This window comes from Berghia stephanieae, chromosome 4 (genome assembly GCF_034508935.2).
Source record: "Berghia stephanieae isolate SIO BIC M18660-M18661 chromosome 4, UCSD_Bste_1.3, whole genome shotgun sequence".
Classification (NCBI taxonomy): domain Eukaryota; kingdom Metazoa; phylum Mollusca; class Gastropoda; order Nudibranchia; family Aeolidiidae; genus Berghia; species Berghia stephanieae.
The window spans coordinates 83867863-83890362 of record NC_088363.1 but is presented as its reverse complement, the minus strand read 5'-3'; the positions used below and the strand labels follow the sequence as shown (position 1 = coordinate 83890362).

Below are 22500 nucleotides of genomic sequence, written 5' to 3'. Positions count from 1 at the left end.
ACAGAGAGAGAGAGAGAGAGAGAGAGAGAGAGAGAGAGAGAGAGAGAGAGAGAGAGAGAGAGAGAGAATACCAACCATTTACCACCTACTAAATCGATACAAAATACCCTACGCTAAAAAGAGAATAATTTCAATAAGAGACAGGATCATCGAAGCGAAGATAATGATGATGAAATGGGAAGCTATATTGTTTATTTTTATTTTGTATTTGTATTATAATCATCAAACAATAGTAAATGTACATTTCATCTCTTCTCTCTCCTCCCCAACAATAGAAAATCCCATCGGGAACGGAATAACTGCGCGTCACATATCCATTGCACTGCCCCGCATCGCTCTGCGGTAAGCTTGTGCGCAATCCCGAGGCCTTGACACACATTCTATCTGAAGGCAGAGGAGCGCATGGCGATAGGCGGAGAGATCGGAGAGAGATAGAGAGAGAGATCAGAGAGAGAGAGAGAGAGAGAGAGAGAGAGAGAGAGAGAGAGAGAGCAACTCGCTGACCGCACGTCTTTACTTCACACTCTGCATTGAGGTCACAGAGGCACGAGGTTACTTCTCTGGAATTTCTCTCCCCATTGCCAAATTCTGTCTTTTCTAATTTGGATTTTTGGGTAAGTTAAGAAGAAAAAGTATTCCTAATTATTTTGATGTTATACTTTATGTTTTATCTCAGTTTTGATGTCAGCCGCATTCAATTTAAAAGACATGATTGTATTTGTATGCATTTGGATTTGAGACTTGTTGTTGTTGAAGTTGAAGCAGAAAGGGAGAAGGATGCAAATGGCTTGTATTGATCGTATTCTATATGATCATAAATTCATGGTCCCTTTAATCTTGATCAACTCGTCATTATTTCCATTTTACAACGATTTGGGTTTCTCTTTGTTTACTTAGCCTTAGCTAAAACAGGGAGGTTGTGACTACTGTTACTACTGTACTACACCGGAACGCAGCGCAGTGAACCCACTGTGTTAGGTTGTGTTTGCCCTCGCTAGACCCGAGAATCGTCTCACCTCGGTGACCTCGTCGTGTCCTCATTGTATAGTGTGTTACTGTATAATATTGCTTCTCGTGCTCTTCTGGGCAGCCGTGTGGTTTGTACGGAGTAGCGTAATGCAACGAAACCAATAACATTTGTGTTTTGGTGAATCATTTTTTCCTTGCTTTGGTATTTGAATGCTTGGCAGCTGCCAACTCCTCAAAGACTAGACTTATTGACAGTGGATAGAGATAGATAGATTGCAACCTCTAGTCATTGTCATTAGACTCGAGACTACCCAGGAATAATGGCCAAGTCGTAATCGTAAGTTGATTTTTATAGTTCAATCGAAAGAAACAAAAGACCTATTACTATTACCTTAACTCACTCGTTAGTTAAAAGTGTCGTTTAAAAAAAGTGTCCGGATATAATTTTTTCTTACTAACGAGTGTAAGTCTGCTTCAGTCATAATTTCTCTGTAGACATTTTTCACTTTAGGGCCAATTTAACCCTGAGTCTGAGGCCAAGACCCCATACCATCCTACATGTTTAGTTTGTGTCAAATCACGAGACTTTTCATTTATTTTGAATGGATTTGCAAAAAAGGAACTGAGGCTATCATTGAGTTAATTGATTAAGACTGTCATTTCATTTCAAAATATCAACAACAAAAAAAACAAAAATATAAAACCAACTACAGCTAGAAAATTTCTAGAGGAGTAATTGATTATTATTTTGTTGTTGTTGGACCTGTGCTGGAAACAATCCATGAGTAAGCCAGCAATATTAGTATTAGACATAACAATATTTGGCAGTACTTCCATAGTTTCACAGCACTTTTATTATAAGATAAGTTTCATGTTTCTAAGTTGTGTAATTTTTCTAATTTCATAAACAATTTACAGGGTCGGTTGTCGTTTACGACTCTGGCCAACGACATTATTACTTACTGTGTTTCCCATCAGATTCGATATTGCAAGTGATGGCAAATATTACGTTTCAACAGGTTATGGTATCTCCAATTAGGATCAAATATTGATAAGCATATGTTCAATTTATGGAACCGCCTGACTACAAGTCAGCTATTGAGACAGTGTTTGAAGAGTGTCACACAGTTTCACTGTCAAAACTTTCCACAATTGTTTTGGGAGAAATTCCAAATGCTTTCATCACTTACAATAAATTTGCTCGTTTTTATGGGACTGGCAATTAATACCAGATACATTTTGCACATCTATTCTTAGGGTCTTTTGTTAGGGTTGTAATGCCCAGGGATTTGATTGAGGTTTTAGCTAACTGTTTGGAATGTACTGTTTGCGGATGCGTTTGGAGTTAATTAAATCGAAGAGGCTATTCAGACTCGAGTCTGAATAGCCTCCCCTGACTCTCGTGCCCAAACATAGAGGGGAACACAATGCGGGCAGAGAGAGGAGCTGATCGAAGTAGAAGAAGACCAGAGGAAATTCTGTTTTGCCCATATCAGAGTAACTGTAGGGGGATTGTTGCCTGTCTAACACTATCAGATATATATTATCTTCTCCTGATCTTATTTGGACATTGTGTCAAGTTGTTGGAAAACCTTTTCCACAGTTACTTTTGTTCTTTATGAATCGTTTTAACTCTTTTCTTTTGAATTTCCAACTGGACTTACAATTGGCCATAGATTAATTTGTGTTGATTGTTACCATACTCATACCATTATTATTTTAATTTGCATCAATTTTATGTTTTTGTCAATGAATTAGAATAAATCAAAGTGATGAGATGTGCGGCTATGTGGTCTTGTGGTATGACACTCAATTTCGGATCGGAAGGTTCTGGGTTCGAGCCTCGCTCGGCGCATAGTTGAGTCCTTGGAAAAGGCTCTTTATTCACATTCTTTCACCGTACTCAGGTTTATAATGAGTACCTGGTCGTTAGCAGCTTTGCCTCTGTCCGAAAAAAATTGTAATATCGCATAACAGATGTCATGTCTTGTTCTACTTGTTACATGTTGCTGTTGGTCAGGGACCCTTTGTAAAACGCTTTGAGCACGTTTAGTGGATATATTGCGCTATGTAAAAGCTCAAGTTTTTTATATTCTTAGATATCGCTCTTATAGAGTGACACGGAATATAACACTAGATGTCCCTGTAATAGAGCGACACCCAACATAATACTAGTATTTTGGTAAAATTAGAGTTGCTCAATTAAAAGGAAAACATGTGTTGTCTAGACATTCAACTGTTCAAAAATTTCTTTTAAGTTAACATGATTAGATATGTCCACATGTCAAATGAATCTGTGGCATAGTGGTTAATTAAGCTGTTGGCTATGGACTGGAAGGTTCTGGGTTCTATTATCCAATGGGGTATGTTGTTTTTTTCAATATTATTTTTTTTTATTGGTTCTCTTTATTTTGAAACACATTTTTAAACTTTTATTTTAATCATTTAAAAAAAAGTTCATTATATTTATAAAATATCATTGTTACTTCTTCCTCCTCCTCCTCCTTCTTCTTCTTATTCCTCTTCTTCTTCTTCTTCTTCTTCTTCTTCTTCTTCTTCTTCTTCTTTTTCTTCTTCTTCTTCGTGGTCACAACAGGAACATGAAAATCGACCCAATCAGCATCAGGGCAAACATTTCTGAGCGATACCTAGCATGGTGAAAATAGATATCGCTCTAATTAAAAGAAAAAAAATCCAACAAAACACACATACAAAACTATACTTCCACATGAGACTATTCCGGATAACTTGTTGATTGCACATGCGCAGTGGAATTTGAGTTTGAATAGCGACGGGAGACTATTCAGACCCAAGTCCAATTAGCCGGCCTTATTAAATATGTAATAATTAGCAATTGTGTGAAGTCTGCCATTGTTGAACGGTTCATGTCTTATGTCTTGTTGGTTTTATAGCCAGATGGAAATTACCGGTTTTATTTAATATTGGCGTTGTTATTATTTTAATGACCAGTATTTTGCCGTGATTGGAGAGTATTTCTATGACAACAAATTGTTGAACAATGCTAGATAGAATGGTATAGTATGTTAATCGTAATTGAAAAATTGTAATATCGCGTAACAGGCGACATGTCCTGTCCTCAGTGTGATATGTTCCTGTTGGCCAGGGATCCCTTGTAAAGCGCTTTGAGCACGTTAAGTGAATATTGCACTATATAAAAGCTCATTTTATTTATTTTATTATTTGAGTTCTCTGTTGTAGTTGTTCAGACATGTGAGTGAATGCATTACTTTACCTGTGTATAACAATTAAAATCTTGTTATATTTCCATGTTTCGACCCTGGGAAAATCCTCTTCCAGCTGACCTCAGTGGGTATTGATGAGTTGAATTTTTTTCAAAAGATGAAAGTATTGATTGTATAACCCTCTCCTTACCACCTACAGCAAAATCGTCACATTTGTTACGACACAATAAAACATTTTGTCTTATTCAGATTTATGTTCTCCATCACAAACTTTGAAGAATGATCTTTGTTTGATTTATAAGAACATAATATTGTTTTATAGAGAGTTTTTTTTTTAGCTTAAAGAATCAATGATTTTGCTAGGTAAGACTGCCATTTTGGGAAAATCCTGAAAATGATTGGTAAGGAGAGAGTTAAAGGCAACAGTTGCGGGTAAGCTAGATGGATTTGCATCCTTTTCTAGGATTTAAGGGTGATACCATTTGATGAAGAGAAGTTTTGTATGGAATATTTTCATATAGTTATGATCTTTACAAGAAAATGTTTTCTGAACTACTTTTTACTCAAAATTGTTTCGTGACATATTTTGCTCAAAGAAATACCATTACTATTTTCAGGGCTGGTCTTAAATTTTAAATGTTATTATCCAAAACCATTTTACAGTAATTTATATTGTCTTGTCACGATCAGCAATGCTATGCACAGTTGTGTTTTTATCACAGTTGTGTTTTTATCACAATTGTGTTTTTATCACAGTTGTGTTTTTATTACAGTTGTGTTTTTATCACAGTTGTTTTTATCACAGTTTCAATTGGATTCACCTTGTTTTTACATTCAATTTGAATGAGTATTTTTATTTTTTTTTTAAAAGTAGAAATGAGCAATATAAATATTGCATTTTGAAAGTTCTTGTGTTTGTGATGAAAAATATACAGATAAAGTAGACGTGTAAGAAGATGTGTACAACCTTTGTGGGCACCTGTAAAACACATACGCCACACAATCATACACAAAAAAGACCTTTCCAAGAATTTATTATCAAAGTGACTTGAGTAGGTCACAATAGGTCAGTGAACGGATCACAGTATTGTATGTTGCTGATGAATTGGTCTTGTATCTGAGGGGAATCTCTTGTTGAAAAAATGTATTTTAGTGGTCATTTTAGGATTTATTCCTCAAAATTCAGAATTTAACAAAAACATATTTTGTAGTAAAATTCGTGAATGTATCCATCCTTTCTCTCTCCCCCCCCCCCCCACTCCTCCATAGGAAAAAAAAAAAGTTTGATCCCGTAACTGTGAGTGCAAACGCTTCATCTATGCCATCCCTACACAATACCAGATGAATGTGATCAGTCTCGGGTCCTTCTTTCAGTAAATTATTATTTGATTGATGGATTAGTTCATGTATTTTAATTCTTGAATTAGTATCAAATGTACACGTGTCCAAATGTTATGACTGTATCGATGGATGTGCCCTTAGATCTTCTAATTTCTAATAATTTTGGATTTTTTTGAGGAGGGAAAAAAAGGGGGGGGGGGGGCACTAATAAAAAGGGTTTTGTCTTTGAGAAAGTCCAAACGATAAATTTTGAGTTAACTTTAAATTTAATAGATGGGACAAATCATATTTTCTTACAAGGGATAGAAAAGAAAAACAAATCTCTTTCGTCCCCCCCCCCCCCACCCCATCCCCACCCCACAAAACCCCAACAATAGCAGCCCCCCCCCCCCCCCACTCAAAAGAAAAAAAAAGGAAATCCCCAACGCAAAATAGGAAATAAAATGTTTGTTTTTTTAAAAAAAGAGAGAAGCAACTCAATAAAATAAACCCAAAGAAAACAAAACCCAGTACAAGAACATTTTAACACCTTCAACTATAAATCAAATTAATTCATAATATTATCTGATCACGTTGGCTGTCAACTTAATTATTTTTATTTCGTCCTCCCCGAAATGATTACAGATGGACGCAGTGGGTGGCATCCCTCGGTCTCTCTCTCTCTCTCTCTCTCTCTCTCTCTCTCTCTCTCTCTCTCTCTCTCTCTCTATCTCTCTATCTCTCTCTCTCTCTCTATCTCTTCTCTCTCTCTCTCTCTCTCTCTCTCTCTCTCTCTATATATATATATATATATATATATAATATATATATATATATATATATATATATATACATACATACCTCCATTTTTTTCCTCACTCTCCCTATATCCCCTACTCTTATTTATTTTCCTGATTGACAAAATAGATACACGGAACAATCTTTTGTAACCACAATGATAAGTGTCTAATGATAATAAAGATACCTTCGAAAGTAAATGAAAAAATGTCCACATATGTTTCGAATATCTCCCCAACACACCTTTACTTCAGGGCAATGGTTATGCTTATATTTATTTTAACAGTGCATTGATCTATTCATGCAGTGTTCAATTTACATCATGTGCCTATTTAATTTTACTTGGTGGGAGAATGAACATTAAAATAAACAATGAAAAAAGGGCACGAGTTTTGAGGTCTGCTATGGCTACCGTGTCGACCATTTTCTTTATCGTGCAAAGATTATTATATGGAAGTGTAAAGCGATCCTAATTTAAGAAATTACACAATTATTAAAAGGTTTTCTTTCTTTTTTTTTTTTTTTTTTTTTTTTAGGTATGAAATATGAATTTCTTTTAAAGATAAGAACACATCTCCAACGTAAAATACACGGTAGTATGTCATAAAGACACAGCTTCAACGTAAAATACACAGTATTGTGTGGCTTAAAAAGATATAAGGTATTTCGACATGAGAAAACTTTAGGAGGGGGGGGGGGTTGAGACCTTTAAATAGCTTGAATCTGTTTTCTTTTTTTTTTATTTACTTAAAGTAATATTATCCAACGTTATAGATTTCAGTTTGAGTAAAGATAAAAAAATTAACAAAGCCCCAAGTTACGATGACAGGACTAAATTCTTACATGAAAAGTTCTTTTAAAACTGTCAATATTGTTAAAGCCCAATGTTTGTGCTGAAGATTGAATTTGTAATATATATATATATATATATATATATATATATATATAATATATATATATATATATATATATATATATATATATGTGTGTGTGTGTGTTTGTGTGTGGCTAGGTCTTTGTGTGCATTCGTGCTCCCGCGCTCTTAGTAATAGATATGTACAAAACATTTCTTTGGATGAATAAAGTATTCTTCTTCTTCTTCTTCTTCTCTTCTTCTTAAGCTCAATGTTTGTGCTGAAGATTGAATTTGTATTATGTGTGTTTGTGTGTGTATGTGAGTGTGACCAGGTCTTTGTGTACATTCGAGTACCCGTGCTCTTACTAATAGATATGTACAAAACATATCCTTTGGATGAATAAAGTATTCTTCTTCTTCTTCTTCTTCTTCTTCTTCTTCTTCTTCTTCTTCTTCTTCTTCTTCTTCTTCTTCTTCTTCTTCTTCTTCTTCTTCTTCTTCTTCTTCTTCTTCTTATTTTTCGTCTTCTTCTGCTTTTTGTTTATATTTATTTATCCATGCATTCATTAATTAACTTATTTTTATTTTTCCAGTCTTACCAACTTCAATTTTATCCGAGATCTCTAATAGACAACATGGTATTATTGGTCTTTTCAATCTTTTCTCCACCGAACCATCGTGACTAATATCTTTTGTCGTGTAACACATGGAAACAAGAACAAAGGGAAGCAGGTTCCTGCCCCCCCCATAGTGGGAAGGGAGATACTTATTGTGTCTTCTATGCCCCTGTATCTGTATTCCAATTACTTTATGTGACTTGGAATGAGATTACTTAGTTTTGTCCTGACCCTGGTCGGAGTACTTGGCTGGGAGGGGAACAGTTGAATGTATAGACATAGTTTTTGGGAGATGCTATTTTTTCCTTGTAAATCATATCTCTGTTATGTACTGTGTTATTTAAAAAAAAAAAAAATTAACAGAATATGATTTGTTAACATTTGAGTGTATATTCCTTCTAGTTAGTGGGATCTTGTGCTGGTGTCTGGGTGAAACATTTAGGTAATCTGAAACCTAAGTACATACACTGATAGTTTTCTCTTGGAATCTACATCTGTTCCCTATTTGAACCATTTACCCTTTGTCTTGCTTTTTCCTCAAGTCCTTTTAATTGTACCCAGAATGTCTTTATATGACCTAAGTGTTGCAAGCGTCGTAAAACCGTTATAAAAAAACCCCATCAAAAACGAAACATAACAAAAAAAAAACCAAAAAAAAAAACGGTTTACAGTTTAACCGTTTTAATGCTGAAATTCAAAGAAAATTAGCGTTGAATGAAGCTGACTGCTGTGTTTTTGTTTATTTCCTTCTGTGAATTGGCAGGATAATGTCAACCTTTCATCAGGTGCTAAGATATATAGTGATGTTATCATGACAAATGAACAAGAAACGAAGATCTATATCTAGTTAAACCTTAATGAATGTACAATTCAGTTTATATCAAAGTGATGGTTTGAAACTGTACGTAGTCGTTTCTTTCTGGCTGTTTTGTATGGTTTGTGACGTGTTATGTTTAGCATTTGTGTTGTTGTTGAACATTTGGCCTGGCAACCCTGAAGTAAAGGGTAGAGTGGGGAGGAAGAACGTTAATTAACATCACCCCTCATTACACATTGGATGCTCTGCAGCAGTGCATTTTGGGAAGGAAGTAATTACAATAGCCTATCACGTTTTTATTTATTTATTTTTAACCCTCTCCTTACCAACTATAGGAAAATCGTCACGTTCGTTACGATACAACCATTTTATTCAAATTCCTCTTGTACATCATAAAATTTAAAGAAAATAAACAGTGTGTTGTAGAGCATGTTTTGCTAAAGTAATTATGTATCGCAAGAACGTAGATACTGCTATTATGGTTGTGTGATAAAAGATCTATTTTTGTGTTAGTTGGGTGTGAAGTTTTGGGGAAAATCCTGAAAATGACTGGTAAGGAGAGAGTTAAAGCAGCACAGACCAGCAATCCTAGAGGAAAAAAGATAATGAGTCTTTCAGAGAGCGATAAGACCCAGAAAGCTTAGTTAATCCCAGTTTCCGTAGCGTTTAACACTCAACAGCAATCGTTTCCTGCTTTTGAGATAGACTTCTGAAAATGCCACCAAGAGCTGTAAAACTTTATTTATTCTATCTAAAACGATGCACTAAAAGTTTGCTTTGAGCAGGGACGCACGCACACAGGACTCCGACACACACACACACACAACATACATTATGGAAGGAGAGAGAGAGAGAGAGAGAGAGAGAGAGAGAGAGAGAGAGAGAGAGAGAGAGAGAGAGAGAGAGAGGGGGTTGGTCATATGCCATTTGGGAAAGATACACACAGAGTAGTCAGAGGCAACTGGGGCGGGTGTGTCAAGTTCCGAGAGGTGTGAAAGTTTTTAAGACAGCTTAAAAAAACCCAAAACAAACAAAACAATTTAGCTCCCTTAAAGACCAATATCATTATCGTACAAGTTATCTGGATTATACGTCGTCATTTTGTGAATTAACAATTAGTTTTGATAAGGTAACTTGACAGTTGGCGATGGCAGTGTATCAAAATATGATTAGACTCTTATCGTTTGTCTTTATCAATCCATTCCTTACTTCAAACGATAACGCCAAGTGCCTCTCTTCACTTTCTTCAATGTTATCTCTCACCTTTGTGCATGTTAGATTTAACGTGCGTGTCAAAACCATCCTCAGAACAAACTTGAAACGTTTAAATGCTTATTATGAATGGCTTGACGACCTAATTTACGGAGTTGTCTTTTCCTAACGTTAAAAAAATAATCTTCACGGTCCATATACCGTAACACTTACGGACGTATGCATTCTTCCACATTGGGTTCTCTCTCTCTCTCTCTCTCTCTCTCTCTCTCTCTCTCTCTCTCTCTCTCTCCCCCCCCCCCCCCTTCTCACTTTCAGTGTCGTTATCTCTTTACGGTACAGTTGAACGGACAGAAAGCGTCTGCCCCAGCAACATCTATTGCAGATGATAATGGTCTGTCTGCCCCTACCCTTGCTTTTTCAATAGTGATTGTTTAGTATGTTCGGTCTTCGCGAAAATTATTTTGTGGTAGACTAGCATCCTTTCCTAGGGGGTAACAAGAATTCTCCTTCTCCCATGGTGGGCAGGAGGTCACGCTGTGACTTCTATTCCCTTATATGTGTTTCCGAATTGCTTTCTGTCTTTGTCTTGGAATGGGATTACATCATTTTGTATCAGCCCTATCTGGAATCCTTGGCTGGGATGGAAACAGTCAAATGCATAGTTATAGTTTTGGGAGTTGGTACTTTTTCCTTTGTAAATCAACTCTCTGTTATATTATATATTGTTAGTTATGTATTCTGTAAACATTTGAGTGTGTTCCTCTTAGTGGGATCCTGTGCTGGTATCTGGATGAGACTTTAAGGTGATCTCAAACTGAGTACATTGATGATATGCTCTTGGAATCCACATATGTTCTATATTTGAACTAATTCCCCTTTGTCTTACTTTTTCTTGGGTGCTTTGATTGTAAATCTAAAATATTTTGACAACTCCATTTTCTTCTTTTTACTGGCGCTGATATATGACATATGGCCTAAATTATGTGTCGCAAGCGACGTAAAACCTTAAAAACAAACAAACAAACAAGTAGATAATATCCTTTTAACTTTTTACACAAATTGGGCGTAGCTTTTGAAGGGCTAGACGTCTATGTAATTTATGAATAATAAAAATACTGACGTTTTTTTTTTCCGACAGGGCGTGGAAGAAAACACGCTGTGATTGATCAATGTTTTTCGGACTGTTCTTCTCTATCTCCATGATTAATTCACGATAACCGGAACTCGCTTGCTTACTCAGCTCTCCCGTAAACGCCAGTTAGAATAAATGCCAAAAATTGGCCTTTTTCATGGGCTGTAACGATCTCTCTCTCTCTCTCTCTCTCTCTCTCTCTCTCTCTCTCTCTCTCTCTCTCTCTCTCTCTCTCTCTCTCTCTGACTTTAACTCATGTGTTGTCTCCACCCTTCTCTTCCCTATCCATATCATCTATCTATCTTGTCTGTCTCAGTTTATCTATCTATCTATCTATCTATCTATCTATCTATCTATCTATATCTATCTATCTATCTATCTATCTATCTATCTATCTATCTGTGCGTCTGTCCTTCTATGTCTACCTTTCTAGCTATGTGCCGGTCCATCTTACAAATGTGTGTATATCTACAACACACCTTTGTTCTCCACAAGCCCTATCCTGATGTATCCTGGCGGCCATGACTTTACAGAAATTTGTTTCTTCAATTTGGCTAGAAAATGTCCTTCAAATAACGATCTCGACCGACCCCTTCGCGCCATTTGTCGACATTTCTTTTGCTTTTATTAATTTCTTAGCTGAAATGAATGAAACGATTAGTCAGGGTTCTTTTGTTTTTGGAATCTCAAGGTGTTCAAAATTACGTCGTTTCAAAAAACTCATCAGTTCAGATACTGTGCAATCTATCTGTCATCTGCATTTTTTGCCAAATTGGGACCTAAAATTTGCCAAAACCCCCCCCCGAAATTTGCCAAGAAATTTGCCAAAAAGACCAAAATTTGCCAAAAAATTTGCGGAGGAAAACTAAGCGTTTCAGTAAAAATTAACTGCGATACAGAAAAAAATTATATAAAAGACAATATATTACATTTAAGGACTTGAGAAATGAAATGACTGTGATTAGCGTTGTTACAAAGATTTTAAAGGATCATTATCCGTAGAGAGTAGCTTCCCTTGGTTTGGTCCCAGGCAAAGCTGCAACATTTCTCAAGTTTCGCACTTTTTTTTCTTCGTTATTTTGTTTTCGCTTCTTTTTTCCCCCCCAAAATTTGCCACGCGCTTTGCCAATTTTCCCAAAATTTGCCAAGATTTGCCAATTTTGGGAAATTTGTCAAAATTTGCGGATCGCCCTGATATTTGCGGCCGCAAAAAATGCAGATGACAGATCTATATGAGATCATTCGCTACCCCTCTATTGGGATATGTGTATTTATAACTCAAGCATGGCAAATAGCACATTATGTGTATTTATAAAACAAGCATGGCAAATAGCACATTATGTGTATTTATAACACAAGCATGGCAAATAGCACATTATGTGTATTTATAACACAAGCATGGCAAATAGCACATTATGTGTATTTATAACACAAGCATGGAAAATAGCACATTATGTGTATTTATAACACAAGCATGGCAAATAGCACATTATGTGTATTTATAACACAAGCATGGCAAATAGCACATTATGTGTATTTATAACACAAGCATGGCAAATAGCACATTATGTGTATTTATAACTCAAGCATGGCAAATAGCACATTATGTGTATTTATAACACAAGCATGGCAAATAGCACATTATGTGTATTTATAACACAAGCATGGCAAATAGCACATTATGTGTATTTATAACACAAGCATGGAAAATAGCACATTATGTGTATTTATAACACAAGCATGGCAAATAGCACATTATGTGTATTTATAACACAAGCATGGCAAATAGCACATTATGTGTATTTATAACACACGCATGGCAAATAACACATTATGTGTGTTTATAACACAAGCATGGCAAATAGCACATTATGTGTATTTATAACACAAGCATGGCAAATAGCACATTTGATTTGAAAAAATAATTCTTGATTAGCTCTCTCCTTAACAGCCATTTTCAGAATTGTCCCTTTAATTTCCCACCCACCCAACACAAAAATATATTTTTCTTACTCATACAGAAAAGCAATAAGTACATTCTATACATATTACTGTTCAGCAAATTGATCTCTACAACACAGTGTCCAGTTTCATATTTATAACAAACCATTTTATTTTATATTATTTGTGATGCACATAAGAAATTAAAATGAGATAAATGCTGGTTGCATCGTAACGTTTGTGACGATTTTCCCTGTGCATGGTAAGGAGAGGGTTAAATCTAGTTTTCGGATTTTTGATGCAAAAGAGAAATAAAAGTAGTTTGTCGATGAACGACTTAACTGTTGATCTTCGTCGGCCATGAGAACTGGTTCAGACTACAAAGACGTCTGGCAGACATATGACATACATGTACACACATACGCGCGCGCTCCTGCACACATATTTTTACGATGAAAAGATTGTCAGATATATATATATTTATATATATATATATATATATATATATATATATATATATATATATATATATATATATATATATATATATATATATACCAGCATCTCTCTCTCTCTCTCTCTCTCTCTCTCTCTCTCTCTCTCTCTCTCTCTGTGTAAGGAGGGGTGGGTTGGTTAACCCTGACCGAAAATACTTTGGTCTTGATAATTTACAAATTGTAGCTTATCGCGTGTCTAGTACAAAACTCTTTCACGACTCGATTGAATAGTTAACTGGAAGAAAAATGTATATCACCAAAGTACATTGCGAGACGAAAATGGAAATCTAATCATGAGCAACGATGCGATTTTACGCCCGGTGGGCACAAACAATAATAATATAGAAAATCTGTACATAGACGAGGACAAGGACACGGCCCCCGAAGACTTGTCAGAGAACTGTAACGGTAGTGATACAGCAATCGACACTGGCTTTGTTATACTTAATAATCTAATTTATTTTGAAATGTTTTACCGTAATTTGGGCCACGAGAAAGTGGCATAGTGTCCTCTAAAGAAGTTCAACCATTCCGATTGAAAAATGAATGACGTTTGATGCCGTGGAGGTTTGAAGAGATGTGAATACATGAATACTCACAGGGTTTCGTAGCATATTGTATTAACTGCTTCTTGCATGATACCAAGTGTTCGATTTTTTCATGAGCACTGCCTGGTTGCCGGCATATTGGGGAATAACGATGAAACGAGGTGTATTTTTACAACCAAACTCTTGACGAAACAGGTTTGGTCCGTGTGTTGAAATAAGACATGGCAAAATGAAGGGATGGTTACCAGTTTGGTTTTGCCATACCGATTTTTGTTTTTCTTTTAAAATTTTAGAATTGTGAGTTTATCGAAATTATTTGAGTCAGGCATTGATTTATTTATCGGATTTGGTGACAATTCTGTCTTATGTGGACTCCACTTGATGGTCATTCGACACGGTAGAAGGCGTAATATAAGTGAAATCAGGAGATCCGAGGTTCGATTAACAGGCAAGCCGAATTTTCTTTTTTCGATTAAAAAAACAAACAAACTTCTCTTCTTCCGTATTTTTTTGTTTGTTTCAGCTTTGTATGGCACTTTCCTTATACTTTTTTCAGATTTGTATCTTAAATCCGTGTCTGTTCCTCAATTCTTCACTTTCAAACTAGGACTTTGATTTTTGTACTGTAATATTACTCCTATTTGAAATAAAAGCGCTTTGAATCTCTCAAGGCACCCGAATTATAAATTACTTTTTTTTGTGTTTTTTTTTTTGGCTTGTTACTTGTCTTAAATTGCAATATTGTTTAAATGTCATAATCTGGCCTTTTATATGACATTTTTTTCTCAGGCAATCTATCTGACAAACCTGTTTTTGGGTTGTGCATGGAGTTAATGGATGACACGGTAATAGTTTCTTCTCCTTTCAGATTTATGTGTTCAGGTGTTTTAGGTGGTGTATGTGTGTGTGTGTGTGTTTGTGTGTGTGTTCGAAGGAGAGGGTGAGTGAGAGAGAGAGAGAGAGAGAGAGAGAGAGAGAGAGAGAGAGAGAGAGAGAGAGAGAGAGAGAGAGAGAGAGAGAGAGAGAGAGAGAGAGAGACTATTGTCGTTTCTGTTGTATACAAACAATGAGAATTCTTAATTGCCGGATAGATCTAGATATAATTTTTTGTGAATGGAATTCTCTTGCGATGTAAATAATATGTTTTATAAGGAATGAGGAATGGAAGCTGGTTCAATGATACCAATCATAATGTAATCCCTCGGAGCATTTAGAAAAGGCCTTCAAGGTTGGGGCTAAACCCCAAAAACGAAACGTAAATACATCTGGGCGTCTTTGCTGGTATATATTGCTGTAACTGATTCTTGTGTTACAGTTGTATTTCAGTCAGAGTGACTTTGTGAACATTGACTGTGTCTTGGGTCTTTGTGAACATTGACTATGTCTTGGTCTTTATGAACATTGACTATGTCTTGGTCTTTATGAACAATGACTCTGTCTTGGCTTTTGTGAACAATGGCTGTGTCATGGTCTTTATGAACATTGACTTTGTCTTGGATTTTTATGATCAATGACTAGTTTTTGGTCTTTGTGAACAATGATGTCACCTTCTTTAATCGACTGAGACCTTTGCTACTTTGGTAAAAATATTAGATTAGTTTGATCTCCTTACAGTTACATCTTTGTAAAGAACTTTTCAATACACCAATGACATTGAACCATGTAAAAAATCAGATAATAAAAATGAAAACATGGCTATATAATACCGGCATTCTTAATTGCTTTCGTTATTAAGTGAAGGTTTTTTTTAACCCGGAAGTGTTAAATTTGGGGTAGTAACTACCATTTCCATTTCAAAACTGGTCTAGGATGGCCCTTGATTTCTGGATTAAGAGTTTATTATGGGGTTAATTTGGGGCATGGGGGGGGGGGGGGGATAAAACTTTGGCCTGAATCAAATTTAATTAAAAGTAGTTAACTTACGTACAAGAACAAGGATATGTAAATTTCAGATTATTTAAATTATCCAGAGCTCAATTATACACTATTTTTCCCACGATCATACTACATTTTACTATTAGCACTTATTTCGATATAAATACGATAGAGTAGGCCCACCTTGATACTGAGACTGTCGATTTAGACTGTTCAAATTAGCTCGCGGAATTTCAGGGTTTTTTTTTTCAAGTGTGCATTTACATCTCTGGTTTTGCTTGCGCATTGCAAACAAATGCAGTTTTTTCACCCATTCGGACTCATTCTTTCCCATTTAACTGTCTTTTCCATGTCGTCAATCCATATCTTAATATCTTGAAAGCGACCCATATCTGTAGATCCGAATCACGATATTTAAAGGCCTTTTTTCAGTTGGATAAATCATGATTCCTATCAATTTAACGCAAAATTTCATATTTCATTTTAGACTTAAAATTCAGTTGTTAATCATCGGAAGTAGAAGTGCCAAAAGTTTATGACATATAAATAATTAAAAAGGTGTTTTGTAGTTTTATTCATCTTAACAACGCCACTACCACATTATCTCATTTGTCTGTAGTGTTTCATTCATCCTGTTTTGTTGATAAAGGGGAAACCCGAGACGTCCATTTTATCTGTTATCGTACAATAAAATTGAAGTTTACATTCAATTTCACAATTTCGAGCTTCGAACAGCAACATTTACATTAATCGGAAAATAAATAGCGTCATTTACCAGTTGACAGTCGGACTCTGGGAAAAAAAGCAAATCACGTATTTTAAAATTTGGCCAGAAAACTTGTCCTTCAAATATCGCTCGATTGAAACGACTTTCGTCTTTGGCAGAGGTGAGGGTTATTTAAATCGATCGATTTTTGCGGGAAGAGTTTTCTGGACAATTTTTTAATAGGGTGTTTTTTTCGGAGTCCGGCAGTTAATAGGTTAATAGCCGACTTGAAGCAGAATGAAAAGCGGTTGCTATAAGAAACCTGATCCCCACTGTATGCCAATCTTATCTCTGGGCATAATAAGGAGTCGGTTGTATTGATGGATCGTTTTGGAGGCCTATTTGAAGATGGTATTAACTAGCCTTGTCCGTTTGCTTTCCGTGCTCCATCATCAGCCCACTCTTCTCTTTCATTATGCTCTCTTCTCACTCTCACTCATTGTCAATTCTCTCTCTCTCTCTCTATCTCTCTCTCTCTCTCTCTCTCCCTATCTCTCTCTCTCTTTCACACACACTATCTCTCTCTTTCACACACACTATCTCTCTCTCACACACACACTCTCTCTCACACACACAAACACACTCTCTCTTACACACACACACACACTCTCTCTCTTACACACACACACACACACACACTCTCTCTCTCTCTCTCTCTCTCTCTCTCTCTCTCGGTCTATCTCTCTCTATCTATCTATCTATCTATCTATCTATCTATCTATCTATCTATCTATCTATCTATCTATCTATCTCTCTATCTATCTATCTATCTATCTATCTATCTATCTATCTATCTATCTATCTATCTATCTATCTATCTATCTATCTATCTATCTATCTATCTTTATCCATCCATCCATCCATCCATATATATTTCCATCCACCTATCTATCCATGCATCCATACATCCTTTTACTTTATTTCCCCCTTCTTTTCGCTATAGATCCGTTTCTGTTTTTCTTTAATTTTCTTGGGCTTGCTTAGCTCTCTCGATCTCCCAAGATCTGCAAATCGTAATTATTTAAGTTCCCTCCTCCTCATCTCTCTCACTCGCTCTCCCTCCCTCTCTCACTCTTCCCCTCTGTCTCTCCCTCCCTCTCTATCTGTTATAATATATATATATATATATATATATATATATATATATATATATATATATATATATATATATATATAAAGGTATAACATCCATTAAAACTACGAAATAAAAGTGCTTGACTTTAGTATTAAAGGAGCGGTAAATATATAAATAAAATATTATATTTGAATTATTGCTGACTGTGACAGATCTGGTTCATTCCTTCTACTTTGTCCAATCTACGGAGAGTGTAATCGTTATTGTTGTTACTATATATATATATATATATATATATATATATATATATATATATATATATATATATATATATATATATATATATATATCCCTGCCCTCGCTATGTCCTTCTTTCTTCTCTCGACTTTTTGTCTGCAAAGGAGTTTTTTCTTGATTATTTTTACTTTTCTTAAATTCATTTTACATTATCTTCTCCGTTGCATCTGAATTTGTGATGCCATGTAACTAGTTTTTGTGTACCGGCATTTTTTTCCCCTTCTTGCTCCTCCTCCTCCTTTGCTGACCCAAAATTCCAATTAATTTGTTTTGATTTCCTACTAATACTAAAATTGTTATACCAGAACCTGATCCCAGTGGGTTTTAATTTTTAATTTTATTTTACTTACTTTTAAGACAATTGCTTTCCATTAGACTAGTAGAGAACCCGCAATAATTTCTGCCCCCCCCCCCCCGCCCAAAAAAAAAAAGAACAAAAAAAAAAAACCAACCAAACAAACTAACAAAAAACCCTCAAAAATACAATCAAATGAAAACAAAACCAAAAAAAAAAACAAAAAACAAACAAACAAACAAAACAAAAAACAAGAACAAACAAACAACATATTAAACATTTGGGTTGCGAAGGAAGAAACCACGGGTTTAAGAATTTTCCTGATATTTTTTTGGATTATCATAACCTGTCGATATATGGATGAAACTTTTATAATTTATAGACCCATTTTAAAAAGGGCGTATTGTCATTGCAGACAGTAGAGACGTTTCTCGGTCTGGAAGATGGCGATAAATCAAGGCCATAGTGTGATGTATTCATGCTGTATCATATCCTGGGTGTACTCTACCTAGGCCATAGTTTGGTGTATTCATGCTGTATCATATCCTGGGTGTACTCTACCTATGAGGCCATAGTGTGATGTATTCATGCTGTATCATATCCTGGGTGTACTCTACCTATGAGGCCATAGTTGGTGTATTCATGCTGTATCATATCCTGGGTGTACTCTACCTATGAGGCCATAGTTTGGTGTATTCATGCTGTATCATATCCTGGGTGTACTCTACCTATGAGGCCATAGTGTGATGTATTCATGCTGTATCATATCCTGGGTGTACTCTACCTATGAGGCCATAGTTTGGTGTATTCATGCTGTATCATATCCTGGGTGTACTCTACCTATGAGGCCATAGTTTGGTGTATTCATGCTGTATCATATCCTGGGTGTACTCTACCTATGAGGCCATAGTTTGGTGTATTCATGCTGTATCATATCCTGGGTGTACTCTACCTATGAGGCCATAGTTTGGTGTATTCATGCTATATCATATGTCCTGGGACAAACAAGTAAAAGAAGACCTTCAGTGGATCTTGAATCCCGACATCGTATGTTACATATTGGGGCTGTCGTGTGCCGCAGTGGTTGGTTTGTTATGATATGTACGTGATGTCATTGTTGTTGTTATTGTTGTTGACGATGATGATGATTATTATTACTATTATTAGTGTCATTCTTCTTCTTCTTCTTCTTCTTCTTCTTCTTCTTCTTCTTCTTCTTCTTCTTCTTCTTCTTCTTCTTCTTCTTCTTCTTCTTCTTCTTCTTCTTCTCTTCTTCTTCTTCTTCTTCTTATTATTATTATTATTATTATTATTATTATTATTATTATTATTAATTATCATCATCATCGCTATCATCGTCGTCATCATCATCATCATCGACATGATGATGATGATCATCATTATCATTATTGCTGTTATTTCTTTATTGGTCATCATAAAACACACCTTCTAAAAGCCCATCGTTGTACCGATGTGGGCAACCAGTTCCAACCAAATGACACAGTACAAAGGGTGGACGTTTGCACGCTTTGTGGCCCGTGTTCCGCTTGGTTACTCACTCAGTATCCGTTGAAATAGAGAGATGAGATCTACCCCGACTGGCGTCTAAACTAAAATGATTAAACACACACTCTCACGCGCGCGCAAACACACACACACACACAAAACACACACACACACACACACACACACACACAAAACAAAAACAGATCACAAGTCGAACAACCCCAGCCATGCTATTTTAAAAATAGATCTGTCTTGTTGACCTTTCAAACCGAGTCAATGGGATTTATTTTATTTAAAAAAAAAAGATTTAATGTAAACAAAAGTAAAATTATTTCATGCTATATGGCATTCTTCAAAGTAATGATGATTTTAAAAATGTAGGTTCTCATACAGACTAATTTCCATTTCGATGTGTTCTCAACGTTCTATTAGGGGACCAATACAGTAACACTGAACAGGGGGACCAAGCGTGTAACCCGAAATGCACTATTGTAATTTGATTTGCAACAGAGACCTGGCTTTTATAAAATGAGAGTAAGTAAAGAGCGTTCTTTAGGACTCGGCTTCGAACCCTCTACCTTTAGGTCAGTCCAGTGCTATACCGCCAGACCGCGATTAGCGACAATCGTTACTAAGACAAACGTAATTGTAAACATGTCGGCTTACACCAACAACCACTCTGCCAGAAATTGGACTGAAAAACTGATTGTCAATGTGGGAAAGACACGTATTTAAACAAATGTTTAAAAAAAAACTCGTCCTTCAAATATCGATCGGTTTAAATTTTAAATGATCGTCTATGTGCTGCTCAAAACGTGACAAGATAAGTTGGATGACGTCAGCTGCATACAATAAAAGGGTAGCACAACATTCGGGCTATCCCGCATTACAAAAAATGTTTCGACAAAGTTAGTTGAACACCACAGTATTTCAATGTTATGTTCGAATTTTGTATTTAAAGATATTTATCACCATAGATTTATGAATAGTAACTGATAGGCTAAGCAGCGGGGCCATCATATCACACTCTGGGGAAGCTCGCCATTAGCTCCAAGTCCCTCACTCGCTTAGTTCAGGTACGCTGAGAAACAGACTTATCGTACCAATATGTCCTCTCTCTCTCTCTCTCTCTCTCTCTCTCTCTCTCTCTCTCTCTCTCTCTTTCCTTTTTTTTCTTTTTCTCTATCTTTCTCTCCCTCTTTCTTTCTTTATCTACCCCCCTCTCTCCCTCTTTCTTTCTTTCTTTCTCTCTGTCTCTCTCTCTCTCCCTCTCTCTCTCTCTCTCTCTCTCTCTCTCTCTCTCTCTCTTTCTTTCTTTCTTTTTCCCCCCTCTATTTCTCTATCTCTCTCTCCCTCTTTCTTTCTTTCTCCCCCCCCCTCTCTCTATTCTTTCTTTCTCTCTCTCTCTCTCTTTCTTTCTCTCCCTCTCTCTTTCTTTCTCTCCCTCTCTCTTTCTTTCTTTCTCTCTCTCTCTCCCCCCTCTCTCTCTCCCCCCTCTCTCTCTCTTTCTTTCTACATACTTTCTTTATCTCTCCCCCTCTCTAGTAAAACGCCATTGTAGATTTTGGTCCGAAAACGTTGACTTTATCCAGTCTGACCACGGACCTGTCCCAAAGTCTCAACCATGACACTTCAAAGAACATTTCAGCATCACAGAAGTTAGATACATTCCATAATCCAAGATGCATTCAATATTGCTGCTCGAAGCCTGTAGAAATGAATAATGTGATATTGAATGTAAACTTCGGTTTAATATACGAAAACGCCACTACCACATTATCTCATTCATCCTGTTTTATGGATAAAGGGGAAACCCGAAACGTCCTTTTAACTGTTTTCGTATATTAAATTGAAGCTTACATTCGATTTCACATTGCTAGTTTTCTCGTGTTAAATGAAAACTTGAAGATTTGTGAAAATTCGGTCTGTATTATGTCGATGTCGTTATATCGGGGAACAACCGTGAACTGTCTTGTCGAGTGCGTAGTGTCATTCTATGGCCTACAATCTGAGACGGTTTACGATCAACAAAGTGAGAGGGTGTGTGAGAGAGAAATTTTGGCAAGAAAACTCGTCCTTCAAATATTAATATCAATCGATTTCAATGACATTATGATATTTTCCATTCAGGATCAATAAAGTGTTTCTTATCTTATCTTATCTTATTTTATGACCCTCATATCGGTAAAAATCCCAAACCCGCCAATTTTAGGTTAGGGCATCACAGACACACTGATGGATTGCTGGTAGAATTTACTGTTCTCCATTTTAATCAGTCCCTTGTGTTTTTTGTTTTTTTTTCCGTTGTGTTTTTAACTTCAGATCTCCAACTGTTCCCTTACACGTACAGTCTTCCTTTTTACTGTCTTAATCGCCGTAAAATTCATAAAAACTAATCTAAACTTTATCGCTCACGACTTGGGTGAAACAGGTGTGTCTGGCGATAGACAGTGGCGAATATTGTAAGAGCTTTAGTATAGAAACCATTGTTACAAGCGTCTTGTTTTTTATGGAATTGAAATGTGACTACATGCCAAGGGAATAAAGTATTGTGAAGTGTAATTAGTTATACTAGTTGACTGATTAATTAAATAATAAATTTTTTTATTCCATATTCATTTATTTATTTATTAGTTTAACTAACGTCTGGTGTTGTATCTCAGTTTGACACATAATCTCACCCACGGGAACAGAAAGAAAAATAAGATGAACAAAAATACAGGCTTTTATCGGTTTTATCGAATGTATACATAAATCTCAGTTAATCGTCAAA

General features: G+C 35.9%; 1 protein-coding gene across 4 annotated transcripts in view; it reads left to right on the top strand.

Moving 5' to 3' along the window:
- Positions 1-481: 481 nt before the first annotated feature.
- The window catches only part of LOC144971412 (uncharacterized), a 113078-nt gene continuing 91059 nt past the window's right edge, over positions 482-22500 (top strand). The window contains exons 1-2 of one of the 4 annotated variants that reach the window (XM_078912277.1): positions 1071-1306; positions 5442-5545. The gene's annotated coding sequence lies outside the window, so the exon portion shown is untranslated. Of the gene's footprint in view, positions 615-1039; positions 1307-5441; positions 5546-22500 lie in introns of those variants that run through there. The other 3 variants (XM_078912275.1, XM_078912276.1, XM_078912278.1) reach the window with 3 other exon arrangements.